The sequence below is a fragment of the Canis lupus genome, chromosome 36 (assembly GCF_048164855.1).
Source record: "Canis lupus baileyi chromosome 36, mCanLup2.hap1, whole genome shotgun sequence".
Classification (NCBI taxonomy): domain Eukaryota; kingdom Metazoa; phylum Chordata; class Mammalia; order Carnivora; family Canidae; genus Canis; species Canis lupus.
In genome coordinates, this window is record NC_132873.1 from 15,538,899 (window position 1) to 15,553,100 (window position 14,202).

The 14,202-nt window shown below is 37.9% G+C and overlaps 1 long non-coding RNA gene across 4 annotated transcripts in view; it reads left to right on the plus strand.

Annotated features, from left to right (window-relative positions):
• The first annotated feature begins 4,879 nt into the window (after positions 1-4,879).
• LOC140625434 (uncharacterized) overlaps positions 4,880-14,202 on the plus strand; it is a 51,093-nt gene continuing 41,770 nt past the window's right edge. Inside the window, exons 1-2 of one of the 4 annotated variants that reach the window (XR_012024777.1) lie at positions 4,880-5,111; positions 6,368-6,523. This is a non-coding gene — a long non-coding RNA (uncharacterized lncRNA). The remainder of the gene's footprint in view (positions 5,112-6,367; positions 6,524-14,202) is intronic. The other 3 variants (XR_012024779.1, XR_012024778.1, XR_012024776.1) reach the window with 3 other exon arrangements.

The following is a 14,202-nucleotide window of genomic DNA, read 5'->3' on the forward strand; positions in this document are numbered from 1 at the left end:
CTAACAGAAAAAATATTAAAAATACGATTATCTTAATAAATGCAAAAAAGCATTTGACAAAATTCAATGCCTATTCATAATAGAAATTCCCAACAAATGAGGAATGAAATTAACTTTTTTCAATGTGCTAAAGGTTATATGTGGAAAACTTATAGGTAATATCATGTATCATAGAATCACAAACACCTTTTTTCTATGATCCAGAACAAGGCAAGGATGTATACTGTTACAACTTCTATTAAACATTGTACTGAAGTCTTGTCTAGAGCAATAAGAAAACAAAACAAAACAAAATAAAAAGCATAAGGATTGGAGAGGAAAAAGTAAAACTGTCACTATTTACAGGCATGATTTGCATTTACAACACTCTTTGAAAATTGCCAAAAACTACCAGAACTAGAGTTAGTACAATACATGATCAATTTGCAAATCCATCATATTTCTACATTCTAGCCATGAACAATTGGAACAATGGCATTAAGTTTAAAATGCTATTTATAATAGCACCTAAAAAATAAAATATCTGAAAATTAAGCTAATGAAAGATATGCAAGACTACACATTGTAAATTACAAAAGATTGCTGAGAGAAATTAAAGAAAAAAACAAAGGGGGGAGAAACATATGGTATTCATTATTTTTTATTAAGTTTTAATTTTACTTTCAGTATAGTTAACATACAGTGTTAGTTTCAGGTGTACAATATAGTGATTCAGCAATTCTACACATTATTCAGTGCTCATCATGGTAAGTGTACTCTTTATTAATCTCCATCACTTATTTTCCCATCCGCCACCCACCTCCCCTCTGATAGCCATCAGTTTGTCCTCCATAGTTAAGAGTATGTTTCTTGGTTTGTCTCCCTCTCTTGCTCTTTTTTTCCTTTTTAAATTTGTTTTGTTTCTTAAATTCCACATGTGATTGAAATCATGTGGTATTTGTCTCTCTGTGACTGACTTATTTGGCTTAGCATTATACTCTCAAACTCCATCCATGTCATTGCAAATCGCAAGATTTCATTCTTTTTATGGCTAAATAATATTCATATATATTATATAATAATATTAATATGTATACACACACACACATACCACTTCTTCTTTATCCATTCATCTATCAATGGACACTTGGGTTACTTCCATAATTTGGCTACTGTAAACAGTGCTGCTATAAGCATTAGTGTTTTTGTAGTTTGTGGGTAAATAACCAGTAGTATGATTGCTGGATCATAAGGTAGTTCTATTTTTAACTTTTTAAGGAACCTCCATACTGTGTTGCACAGCGGCTGCAACAGTTTGCATTCCCACCAATACTGCACAAGGGTTCCTTTCTCTCCACATTGTTGCCGACATTTGTTGTTTCTTGTGTTTCTGAATTTTTAGCCATTCTGACAGGTGTGAGGTAATATCTCATTGTGATTTTGATTTGCATTTCCCTGATGATAAGTGAGGTTGACGATCTTTTCATGTGTCTGTTGGCCATCTGAGGTCTTCTTTGGAGAAATGTCTGTTCATGTCTTCTGCCCATTTTTTAATTAGGTTATTTGTTTCGGGGGTGTTGAGTTGTATCAGTTCTTTATATATTTTGGATACTAATTCTTTATCAGATGTGTCACTTGCAAATATCTTCTCCCACTCAGTAGCTTGCCTTTTAGCTTTGTTGATTGTTTCCTTAGCTGTGCAGAAGTTTTTATTTTGAGGTAGTCCCAATAATTTATTGTTGCTTTTATTTCCTTTGCCTCAGGAGACACACCTAGAAAAATGTTGTTACAGTGCATGTCAAAGAAATAACTGCTTGTGCTCTTTCTAGAATTTTAATGGTTTCAAGTCTCACATTTAGGTTTTTAATTATGGCGTTCATTATTGAAAGATTCAATGTTGTTAAGATATCCATTCTCTCGGGTACCTGGGTGGCTCAGTGGTTGAGGGTCTGCCTTTGGCTCAGGTCATGATCCTGGGGTCCTGGGATGGAGTTCCACACTGGGCTCCTTGCAGGGAGCCTGCTTCTCCCTCTGCCTATGTCTCCTCTCCACCTCTCTCTGTGTGTCTTTCATGAATAAATAAATAAAATCTTAAAAAAAAAAAAGATATCCATTCTCTCCAAATTTACCTATAGATTTGACACACTCTCAAATTCAGCAGTATTTTGAAGAAACTCAAGCTGATTCTAAATTTTTCTGAAGATGCTAATGATCAAGAAGAGCCAAAACAATTTTGAAAATGAACAAATTTGACAGTATGAAAGACTTGCACTACCCAATATCAGCAGTTAATAGAAAACTATGATTACCAAGACAGTTTCATATTACCATAAGGACAGTTAGGTCATTGGAAGAGAATATAGGGTAGAGGCACTGACCCACACAATTGCACCAAGTCAATTTAACAGGAGAAAGAAAATTCTTTTTAACAAATAGTGGGAAGGAAATTGAATATCCATATGGAAAATAAAACAAAAATACCCTTGTAATGGTTGCTATGGTACACTATCTAGATTCCCTCTTCAGATTCATTTCTCTGCCACTGGTATGTTGGCTACTGATAGCTCACAGCTGGGTCCCTTTCTCTCCAGAAATTACTCTGGTCAACCAATGTTACAACCCTCCTTGGTGAGAGCAGAATCTAATAACTGGCTAATGTAGAAAAAGGTACAAAGGCCCAGGCCTCTTGCATCTTATGTAACAATGTTGAAGCGCCATCCTAAATCCCAAGCTCCTTATTGAATTGCCTGATGCCTTTTTTTGCATCACATCTTAGATTCTCTCTCTGCCGGATCATGCTTCCTTCACCTTTCACAAGTATTTTTCCTGTGAGCACTCCCCAAGAAACCTCTTGCACGCAAATGCATTTCATGCAGAACTCAATATATGGCAAACTTGGCTGTACTAGCTCTATACCAAAAGGAGTAATTTGAGAGGAGTTATAGAGCTAAGTGTAAAATCTAAAACTATAAAACTTCTAGAAGAACTCATGGGAGAAGGGAGCCTGGGTGGCTCAGTCGTTAAGCGTCTGTCTTCAGCTCAGGTCATAAGACCAGGGTCCTGGGATGGAACCCTGCATTAGGGTCCCTGTTCAGCCAGGAGCCTGCTTCTCTTACTCCCTCTGCTGTTCCCTCCACTTGTTCTTTCTGGTTCTCTCTCTCTGTCTGTCAAATAAAGAAATAAAATCTTAAGAAAAAAAAAAAGAACTCACTGGAAAATCTTCTCATGACTTTGGGGTAATCAAAGATTTCTTCGGACACAAAATGCACTATACAGAAAAGAGAAACACTAATAAACTTGATTTCATCAAATTAGAAATGCCTACTAATCAAAATACACCATCAAGAAAATTAAAAGCAAGTAACAGACTGGGGGAAAAATACAGTATCTGAAAAAATAGCTTGTATCCAGAAATATAAAAATCTTTATAAATCAACAATATAAAGACAAATGACCCAATAAAAATGGACAAAAGACTTAAAAAGAAATTGATGAAGGCACATGTAAATATGTTTAACATCATTGGCCATTATGGACATGCAAATTAAATCCACAGTGTAATATTGTTTATAGTCACTTAAAATGGCTAAAATTTTAAAAGACTGACCACATAAGGCAAGGATGGGGAGCACCTGCAACTCTCAAACATTGTTGGTGGAGTGTAAAATTATACAAAAACTTTGGGAAACTATTTTTCAGTTTCTTATAAAGTTAAATATACATCTACTCCATGACTCAACATTTCCACTTCTAGATAAGAAATGAAAGCTTATATCCACAAAAAGACTTGTACAGTAGTGTTCCTAGCAGTTTTACTCATGATTGCCAAACCTGGAAACAGCCACATGTCCATCAACGGAAGAACAGATAAACAAACTATTATGTCCACTCACTGAAATACCATTCAGAAAAAAAAAAAGAACTACTGATACACACATCAATATGGATGAGTTTCAAAAATATGTTGAATGAGAAACACCAGACACAAAATAATCATAGTGACTGATTCCATTTATAAGAAGTCCAAGAAGAGAAAAATAAATCTATGGTGATAGAAAGCAGAAATAATTGCCTCTAATTGTAAAAGAGCATGATGAAATTTCAGCTGTAGTTAAAATATTCTAAAGTATTTTTACTTGAAGAGCTTTAAAAGGAGTTCAGAAAAATTGGGTTCTTCAAATAAAAGACACTGTAGTTTTGAAAACAAAACCTCACAAGTTTACCAAGATTAAATTTAATCTTTTTTAGGGTGAGATAAACAGCAATTTCTTCATACAATTATTCTATCTTCAAAGTATCATACATCTGCCAAATTCAGTATTGCAAAAATTAGAGATGACTTTTTCCTAAAGGGTAAGCAACTTAACAGAAAAGACTCAAGGCTTTATTTATTTTGGAGATTAGTGTTAAACAGTATATTCCCTTACTGTTTTCTTTTGTTTGGGTTTTATTTATCTCATGAGGCAAAGGGCTTGTTTTTTCCTTTGTTTTTTCATTAGTATATGATGCTTTAGTCATTTGGCAGCAAGACAAGGGATCAAGAGCTTTCTCAAAATTAGAGACCTCATCCCAACCCCATAGATGCTTGGGAAGAATTATCAAGGTTGTTCTTTGTTCTATCACATTGTCTTACTCTTGATAAGTAAAAGCCCTCCTTTGCAATTGCTAAGAGATCATGAAGAAGTACCGGTGGATCCTATTTTAATTATAGTAATCTTCTTTATAGCTTCTTTTTGTGGTTTTCTACCAGAAACATTATAATCTCCCACTAAGGGGGCATTTGGAGTTCCGCAGGAGCACTTTTTGGTTGTCATGGCGACAGAGTAGCGCTACCAGTATTTCATAGTGGGGACCAGACTCAATATCCTAGAAGGTACAGAATAGTCCTATATAGTAAAAGATTGTTCCAACCAATGTCAGTAGTACCTCTCTTAGTGTGCTTGGGCTACTATAACAAAATACCGTAGATTGAGTGGTTTAAACAACAGGGATTTATTGTCCTATAGTTCTAGAAGTTGGAAGTCTGAGATCAGGGTGCCAGCATGGTTTGATTCTGGTGAGAGCCCGCATCCTGGCTTGTGGGCGGCTGCTTTCTTGCAGTGTCCTCACATGGTGGAGAGACAGAGAAAGAGGTGTGGAGGGATGAGAGGGGGCGGAGAAAGAGAGAGAGATTAAAGGGGTGGGTGGAGGAGAGACAGAGAGAGAGAGAGAGAGAGAGGGAGAAAACTCTGTGTCTCACTAATTCTATCAGATTAGGGCCCACCCTATGACCTCATCTAACCTTAATTACTTCCTTACTAGAGATACAATGAAATTGGTAGCTAGGGCTTCAGCATATAACCTTGGAGGGACACAATTCAGTGCATAACACATCCCTACTGAGAACAGTAAACATTAGTCTGCTCCAGCTTAAGTTTATACCAAGACGTTAAAATTGACATTATTGGTTCTGTTAAAATGAAAATTATGCCTTCAGAATGAATTTAAACTCCTGATCATGATGTATAGGCTCTGCATACCTGGCCCTAAACTACCTAAACTATCTTTCCAGCCTCACTTCTGTCCATTTCCCTCAATTACTCACTCTTTCCCAAATCTCATTCTTATTTTCACTCCCCTGCCCTTGCCCTGCTTCTCTCTCACCCTGGAATGTTCTTCTCTTTTCAGTCTGGCTAGGAAGGGTCTACCCATCTTTAAATGACCTGACTCACATGGTTTTCTTTTTGTAACTTTTTCTCACCACATCACTACTGTCAGAATCCATTAATTTCTTCTTTGGAGTGTGCTGAAATTATTTACAGCTTGTCTCTTCTAACAGTTTGACTTTTATATCTCCAGCATCTTAGAGGAGAGGTATGTGCTGAACAAATAGTTCTTAGATTGCCTTAAAGTTTACTTGATGTTCATTGTGTTATCATTTAGTTTTTTTTATTATCATTTAGTTTTATCTACTTTTCAACTCTTCCATATTTCTCTTTTTTTACCTTGACTTCCTGTTATAGGAAATGATGATTTAGCACCAAAACCACCCTCACGACTTCATTTCTTCTCCACTCATTATTCTTATTATTATATAACAACCTTTTATAAGGTGATTAGTCATTGTTTATAATAATGATGCCTGTATAATAATGAATAATTATTAAATCCCATTTTTTGTTTTTCTTATATAGTCTGATTACCAAATAAGTCTTCTATCTGATTCATACTTGGTCCTTGTCTTGGACAAGACACATTATGTCTTGTCCTCACCATGAAAATTTCAATAATGCTAGGCAAATCTTCTCTTTTTTTAAACATTTTTTTTAATTTTTAAAATTTTTTTCAAATCTTCTCTGAATACTGCAGAGAGCCCCCTTATTCACAGGTTCACTTTCTACTGTTTCAGTTACCCAGGGGCAACTACATTCTGGAAGCAGATGATTCTCCTTCTGACGTATCATCAGAAGGTCAATAGTAGCCTAACATTATGTCACGCCTACATCATTCACTTTACTTCATCTCCTCACATAGTCATTTTGTCAACTGGCTCATCACAAGACGGGTGAGTCCAGTACAACAAGATATTTTGAGAGAGAGAGAGAAGCTAAGTTTATATAACTTTTATTACAGTATACTGTTATCATTGTTCTATTTAATTATTAGTTATTGCTATTAATTGCTTACTGTGCAAAATTTATAAATTAAATTTCATCAGAGGTATGTATGTATAGAGAAATATATATATAGGGTATATATAGGGTTTGTACTATCCACAGTTTCAGGCATCCCCTGGGGGTCTTGGAATGTAACACCCAAGGATAAAGGGAAACTACACATTTTTACTTTCTCAAAGTCACCAATGATCCATTTATTGATGGCAGAAATTCCCAATCACATGCATGTGAAACAAAGAAGCTAAATTTATTGCTTACTAAGCAATTGAGAGCTATTTCTTATATATCTTAGTCTCTCTGTATAAAGCAAAACTTGGTATCATAGTTTCAGGAACCATGGTGTTCAAGGATTGGCAGACTTTCTAAAGTGGGAGTGTTTAGAGATTGGCTGACTTTCAGCTGTGAAGTTAGGGATTAGCTGACTTTCAGAGCAGTTCCTGGAGTGATGCCGTTACTGATTGGCTGACCTTCAGAAGCATGTGGCTATCACTAATTGATTAGTATGGGTTTAATACTTGTTCTGTGGTTACTTGTTTACTACTTTGGACTCAGACCAAGGAACGATCTTTTAATCTTCGTTTTCAAATTAGGAAGCAAGATCTTTCCAGTTAGGGCATGCATCAGAATCACCTAGAGTGCCTGTTAAAACACAGACTGCTGGGCACCACCCAAAATGTATTATGTAATAGGTCTGGAATTGTACCTTAGAGTACACATTTCTAACAGGTTCCCAGGTGTTGCTGCTGCTGGGGAAGAGATCACACTTTGAGAACCATTGAGTTAGAGAACGAAAATGTCACAAAAGTAAACAGGTATTAGAGTTGGCCAGGTTTAAGAACTATTAAGTGGTGGTAACCTACAAGATCAACTGGATTACAGTTGGATGGAGGAGTTTAGGCAATGGACAGAGAGGCCTGAGCAAGGCTAACCATGGGGACTTCCTCAGGTGCCCTTGGATGGCAGAGTCTAAGAACTATTCGTGTGAAGTATCTGCCAGAGGCATAAAAAGGATAGTGTTCCCTCTCCTCCTTCTACACAATGCATGACTGCCTCTTGTTTCTAAATTGTCAGCTAGACAAAAGAAGTCACTTTACCTTAATTTGTTTTCCTTTTTGTAAACATAAAATACCTAAATAAAACAGGATTTTAATCTCCCCTTTCTTCTAGTGTATGTTCATAAATTTTGTCATTGCTAATTAGCACATTCATTTAAGGTACTGGATACTTTATACATCTGAGCGGGCAATTTAATGCCTTAAGGAAAAGAAGATTCCCCAAGGGGGGAAAAATGTGCATCATCAGTTCCTAACACATGGAAGATATATGTTGAAAAATCAAGGTCCATGCCCAAAAGTGCAATATATTTTTTGTCCTAAATCTGTTCCAGCACAAGAAATATGATTCCAACTAGATTGAAGATTTTTCTTCTCCTAAGAAATGTGATAGTTGCCAAACTAGTGATGGAGTTTCCAGAATTCTTCTCTCAATATTTAACAGATGAATTTATTGGATGGAAAAGTAAGAGCAAATCTGAGTTTCTTTGGAAGAATGCCCAAACTCAGCAATGGTGATATCAATAAGTGTCACGTGGAGGCATGTATAAAAGACAGGAAAAGAGTGAAGCAAACACAAAACCACCAAAAAGGCAGCAGAGTAGAGCATATCTAACCTTGATGGAATACTGGAGTCAGGCTATGAGCCTTACCAATCCATCAACATTGCTTGGTGCTCATCAGGGTATCCATAAGGAATGAGCATCCTCACTGAAATAATGAATGTTTGAGAACACAGCATGTTGTCCTTTCTGTTCTCTATAATGCCTAGGACAGCTCTTACCCCCCACAATGGAGGTCCTCTCTACAGAGAGTTACTGACCACCCATTTTTGGAAAGTACCAAGAGCTTCAAGAGAAGTTTCCAAAAATCAGAGACTGTAAATCTCTATATTTTGAAATGATAGAATCTTTCATAATGGTGGGGGGATGCAAAGATTGGGCACAGAAATTTATGCTTCTCCCTACTTTTAATTCCAAGCATCTCATAGTTAATGGTTCTTCCCAAGTTCGTTTTCTGTGCCTATTTCTGCCCACCTAATAGAGTGAATCATTTACCAAATGTGCAAATTTTCAGCCAGAATAACATCTATTTTAACAATATTTTATTTTCAGTTTTTCTCATGATGAGCAACCATTCTGTAGGTAGTAGGATGTGTGTGTGTGTGTGTGTGTGTGTGTGTGTGTGGTTTATTATTTTTTTTAAATGAATCTCATGGACAACTCCAGGCGGCCCATAATGGCACAGATATTCTGTACATGCACATTTGTATACTTTTTTTCTTTTCACTGAGAAATATGTTGGACTGGTCTGACTTTATTGATTCAACAAGTATATCTGTGCACCCACCCTGTCCCAGGCACCATTCTTGGGGCTGCACTTCCTAAGTGAATCAAGTCTGTGGTTGACTGCGAGTGTGGTCTCCTGTTTCCTCACTAGCTCCTTAAACCTAACATCACACAATAAGAGTTATATTTCCTCATTCTAAAATAAACAGGGGTTTGGGGCACCTAGGTGGCTCAGTTAGGTAAGTGTCTGCCTTAAGGTCAGGTCAGGATCCCATGGTTCTGGGATCAAGTCCCCCATAGGGCTCTCTTCTCAACAGAGAATCTGCTTCCCCCTCTCCCTCTACCGCTCACCCTACTCTCTCTCTCTCTCTCTCTCTCTCTCAATCAAATAAATAAAATAAATAAAATTAAAAAAATAAACAGGGGATTTGTTTAAAAATGTAAACAACATTAAACAAGGCACATGGTCATTTACACTTTTCTGCCTCAACTCAGGAATATATATACTTTTCAAGAAATATATTTTGGCTAAGGAAAGATGAAAAGCCCAGGATATAAAGGGTGAGGAGAAAAGCAGGTAAGTCGGGTAGAATGGAGACATATAAGCCTCATTTCTTTCCTACTCAGAGCCTTCGCCACAGGGCTTCATCTTGGATACATTTTCCATAGCTTTGCTTCTCAAAGTGTAGTCCCTTAGCAAATGCTTATCAAAGTCACCTGAGACCACTGATCTAGATACACAGAGTACAAAGTATGATAGACAAGTAAAAAATGTACATGTGCTTGACTGCCGCCACCACCCCTCACAAACCCAGCACTTTCTTAGGCCCTCCAGTGAACAGTTCTGGTTGCTGAAAACGTACCAGTCACTATGCTAAGAGGCACAGCAGAACAAAACACATACATTTGTCTCTGCAAGTTTATATTTTAATGGAGAAGACAGATGTGGAAAATAGTCATTTCAGTATTTTGTGATGAGTGCTATAAAAAAAAATAAGAATATGCCAATGTAGCAGGACATAATTGGGGCACCTAACCTAGTTTGGGGAGAGCTGTGAAGGAAGACAAGGAGGAATTAGCCAGGAGGAAGGAATTTAAGGCTAAGAATGGTAACATCACTTGAGGCAGAAGGGATGGCATATATGAAGGTCCATAGTGAGAATGGGTGTGCAATAATAAGAATATATTGGTTTTTGCCCCCAGTTCCTGCTAACAATTGGACTTTGATCCTGGTTTCTGACACACAGATTTTAAAACCCTACTAATTTCCTGAGTAATGGGGGTGATAGGAGCATCTTACACAAATCCCTTAGAATTTTCTGGGTGATAGAGGTATCTTTAGTTCTAATAAAGCAACTCTTAGTGGGCTCCTGGATGGAGCCAGAAGGACCAGTCATGACAAGAAGCTCAAAACTATCAGCCCCACCTGCCATTGTCAGAAGAGGAAAACGGGGCTAGAGATGGAGTTTATAATGGATCATGCCTACATGATGAAGCCTCCGTGAAAACCCCTAAAATACAGGATGGGCCATGCCTCAACCTATTTAGAATGCAACTACTGGATACACAGATGTTTGGAACTTGATAATCATAATAAACCCACTTTGCAAAAAAATCTCTGTACTTTATAATTTTAAGGTCTCAAAGAAATTAAAAGCTATTCTATTATGTCGAAGGGAAGGCTGTTACCCCTTTGCTCTTTTGACTGCACTACTCTCCAGTCTCCTTGGTCATCTAAAAGGTCTTCGGCTTTTTTTTTTTTTTAAGGTTTTTATTTATTTATTTATGAGAGACACACAAAGAGAGAGAGGCAGAGACATAGTGGATCCCAGACCCCAGGATCACGCCCTGGGCCAAAGGCATATGCTCAACCGCTGAGCCACCCAGGCATCCCCTAAAAGGTCTTCAGCTTTTTTTAATGCAAAGACATCTGTATCCCTGGAGAACTGTAATAAAAGCCAGCTGAGTTCGGTCAGCCTGGCCCCCACCAGGGACTGTTCGCCCTCCTACATTTCTTCTCCCTCACCCCCTCCTCCCCTTGCTCCCCCTCCTCCCACCCCTCCTCCTTGTATTTTGGACAACCATGTATCTTCCCTAAAGATGAAGCAGAACCTTATTAAGTAAAAGTAGAGTCTATGAAAAAGTATCTCCTGGTAGGAAACAGCAATTTCACCTGTTATTTTAAAAGAAGGAATTTGGTATTAACAATTATTCACTAGAGAAAAAGAACTGCTAACTGAAAAAGAGAACACTAAGGCAAGATGTAGAAACAACTGCTGGAAGCAGCTCTCACTCCTTAAAATAAAGAGAAACCGCAAAGGGAAGAGGTTGGAATTATTAACAGGTAGGCCCTTGGAGGAGGGATTCCTCTGAGGTGGGGGTGCCACTCCACTAGTGCTGGGAGTGTTGGGAACACTGCAAACTGGATTTAACTGAAGCCACTGGAACTGTTGTTGCTGAGATTAAAGAGTTTTGCTGCGTTACATTCACTGCAAAGAGAGCTGAAAGGAAGCCCACAGGAAGCAAAAAAGGAGAAAAATCCCGATTTCCTGCTCTAACCTGGCTGTTCCCTGCAGTACCCCCTGCTGGCAAAGCCAAGCATGGACTCGGAGGGTAAAGCAGAAATGTGGGCTTAGGTCCCAGGCACAGCAGCCGAAAGAAGCAGATATTTAATTTGAGAGATAATAAATGACACTTTTCTATTTTTTTGTAAAAAAGAAGGTCCTTGGAGGAAAAAAACGACTATAACTTCTGAATTACAAATCAACATTAGTGTCCAGAAACAGAAAAAATAAAGCATCAACTACAAGTACAACAGATTTTATGAGTTAGCCACCACTTGTACAAGCTACAGTAAATGATGATATGACTCAATTTTTCAGAGATGATGAATCTTACTTTCAGCCGAATGTGGTAGATTTGATTACTGATTCCAATTGCTTCCTTCCCCATAATAGAATCATATAGCCATACCCCTGCCTGGCTTTATGGCGGGCCAAATGTACCCTTCTAGCTCTTGATTTTGTGCTCTGGTGTGTGACTTGCTTTAATCAAAGAGAGATTAAGTAATGTGACTAGGGCAGAAATGAGCTTGCACAACTGAGCTTCTGTCCTTTGATGATCTACTGTGAGATGAACATGTCCCCAGTGTAGATGGTGCCCTTTCAACCTTGGCTCCAGAAGATAGATGGTTCATACCATATGCTCTGGGTTACCCCTGGTCTAAGAAAGAGGAGAGGCACATGGGACAATCCTGAACTCAGCTGGAAGCCTGGAGTCCAGCCTAATCTAGTTAAGTAACATCCAATCTACAGGTCCATCAATATAGGAAGAAAATCTGTTATGTTAAGCCTTTGGGTTTTGGAGTTTGTTATGCAGCATTATTGTGGCAATAGCTGACTCAAACATTAGGTTTCCCAGGCTTTATTGACATATCAGTAGATCTAATCAGGAAGCAGAAAACACTCTGGTAATTTAATAGAGAGAAATTTAATGCAGAGAATTGATTATATTCTATCATTCGATAGAAAAGGCTAAGAAGTCAACCAGGGGACATCGAGACAAGCGGAGATTGGTAATAATAAGGAACTGTTTCTACCCTAGAGTGGAGGGAAAAAGAGAAGAAGGCTGAGGATCACCCAGTGGAAATGAAACCTTGACAGCCTTTTGGATGGCAACTGGAAGCCATCAAAGATACATAATCACTGCCAGAGATAACACCTGAAGCACAGAGGGAAGAGGAGAAATAGCCTGGTTTTTCCCTTATTTCCACCCTGTAATTTCCTTCCAGTGCCTCTCATTGGCCAGAGGCCCCCAGAACCCAGATGATGATGCTTGAGAAATGGAGCTTGCAGGAGACCACATGTCATCCAGAGCTGAACGAGGGAAGGGCAATGAATGGACCTATTGGAGATTGTCTAATCAACAATAATGTTTAACATTTTTTGACCACAGGACAGTCAGTCTTATAGAGTCCCTTTCTTCCAGAAATTTCTAGTATGCTCTCCAGAATGCTTACATGCACTAATTGGCTTATAAGTTAGACTCAGGCCCCAGCAGTTTCACAGTGGTTTCACTTCAAGCTAGAACTCTGTTTCAGAGGCCATGCCTGCTGTGCCACCATGTCCCTGGAACTCCACAATGCCCTGATGTTGACAGGATAAGAATGCAGCAGAGCTGATATAATACCACCATTCTTTAAGATCAGAGATCCACATTACTGATTTTAAGAAATGAAAAGGAGCACATTACTTTCATTTTTAACTGAAAGAAGAGGAGGTTCCAGGGCTAGACTGTGTGAACCTTAAAGCATCATAGCACAATGATAAATAAAGCTTTGTCCACTCCCATATGTTATTTCTCCCAGAGTATACAACTTATGTCAACGATGACTAGTGTCAAATGAACTTTCCTACCACTTACCAAACCATTGACAGAAATAAGACCACCCTTTAATATTTAGGGGTTGTGTGTGCTTCATATTTTTTTTCACTTATAATGAGTTCCCTAATGACCTTTTCTATGATATGACCTTAGAGCACCCCAAATTATTAGAAATGCTTATACATGAGTAAACCTCCAAAATTAAAATTTTGGATAGTATTTAAATATTTTTCCAGAAGTCTGCTTAATCCAACTGTAAATTGGTAGAAGCAATAGCTAATGGAGTGGGGATGACCACATTCACTAGCCAGAGCATCTGGGCCTCAGCTCCTTTCCAAATGAGTTACCTTACTCTGCTAGAGGTTCAAGCTAGAGGGAATCTAGAGGTTTCATTTAATGGTGTCAATTTAGATTTGAGAAAACCGAAGTTCAGAAACATAAAATCATTTGCCCGAGGCACAAGGTTAGCTAGTGAGATGTGAATAGGTATCCAAATAAGCCAGATAAGATACAAACTAAGGAAGACTCAGTGGGGCAGGCAAAAGCACAGGAATGGAATGCTGTAAAAGAAAATAAGACCAGGGAGAAAGTTGCTTAATTTAAAGAAATAAAGTCAGAAAACTATATATATACATATATATATATATATATATATATGTATATATATAGCTACCTATCTATCCACCTACCTATCTACTTATATTTAGGCTATGACGAAGGAGCTCTATTCTCTTCAAGAGCTAGATCATGTCTCTTCTTAATTCCTCTCCTGAGTTGTAGAATTACTCAATTCATATTTTCCCAAACTAAATTTAAAAAAATCTCAATGTATGTGGAAATAAT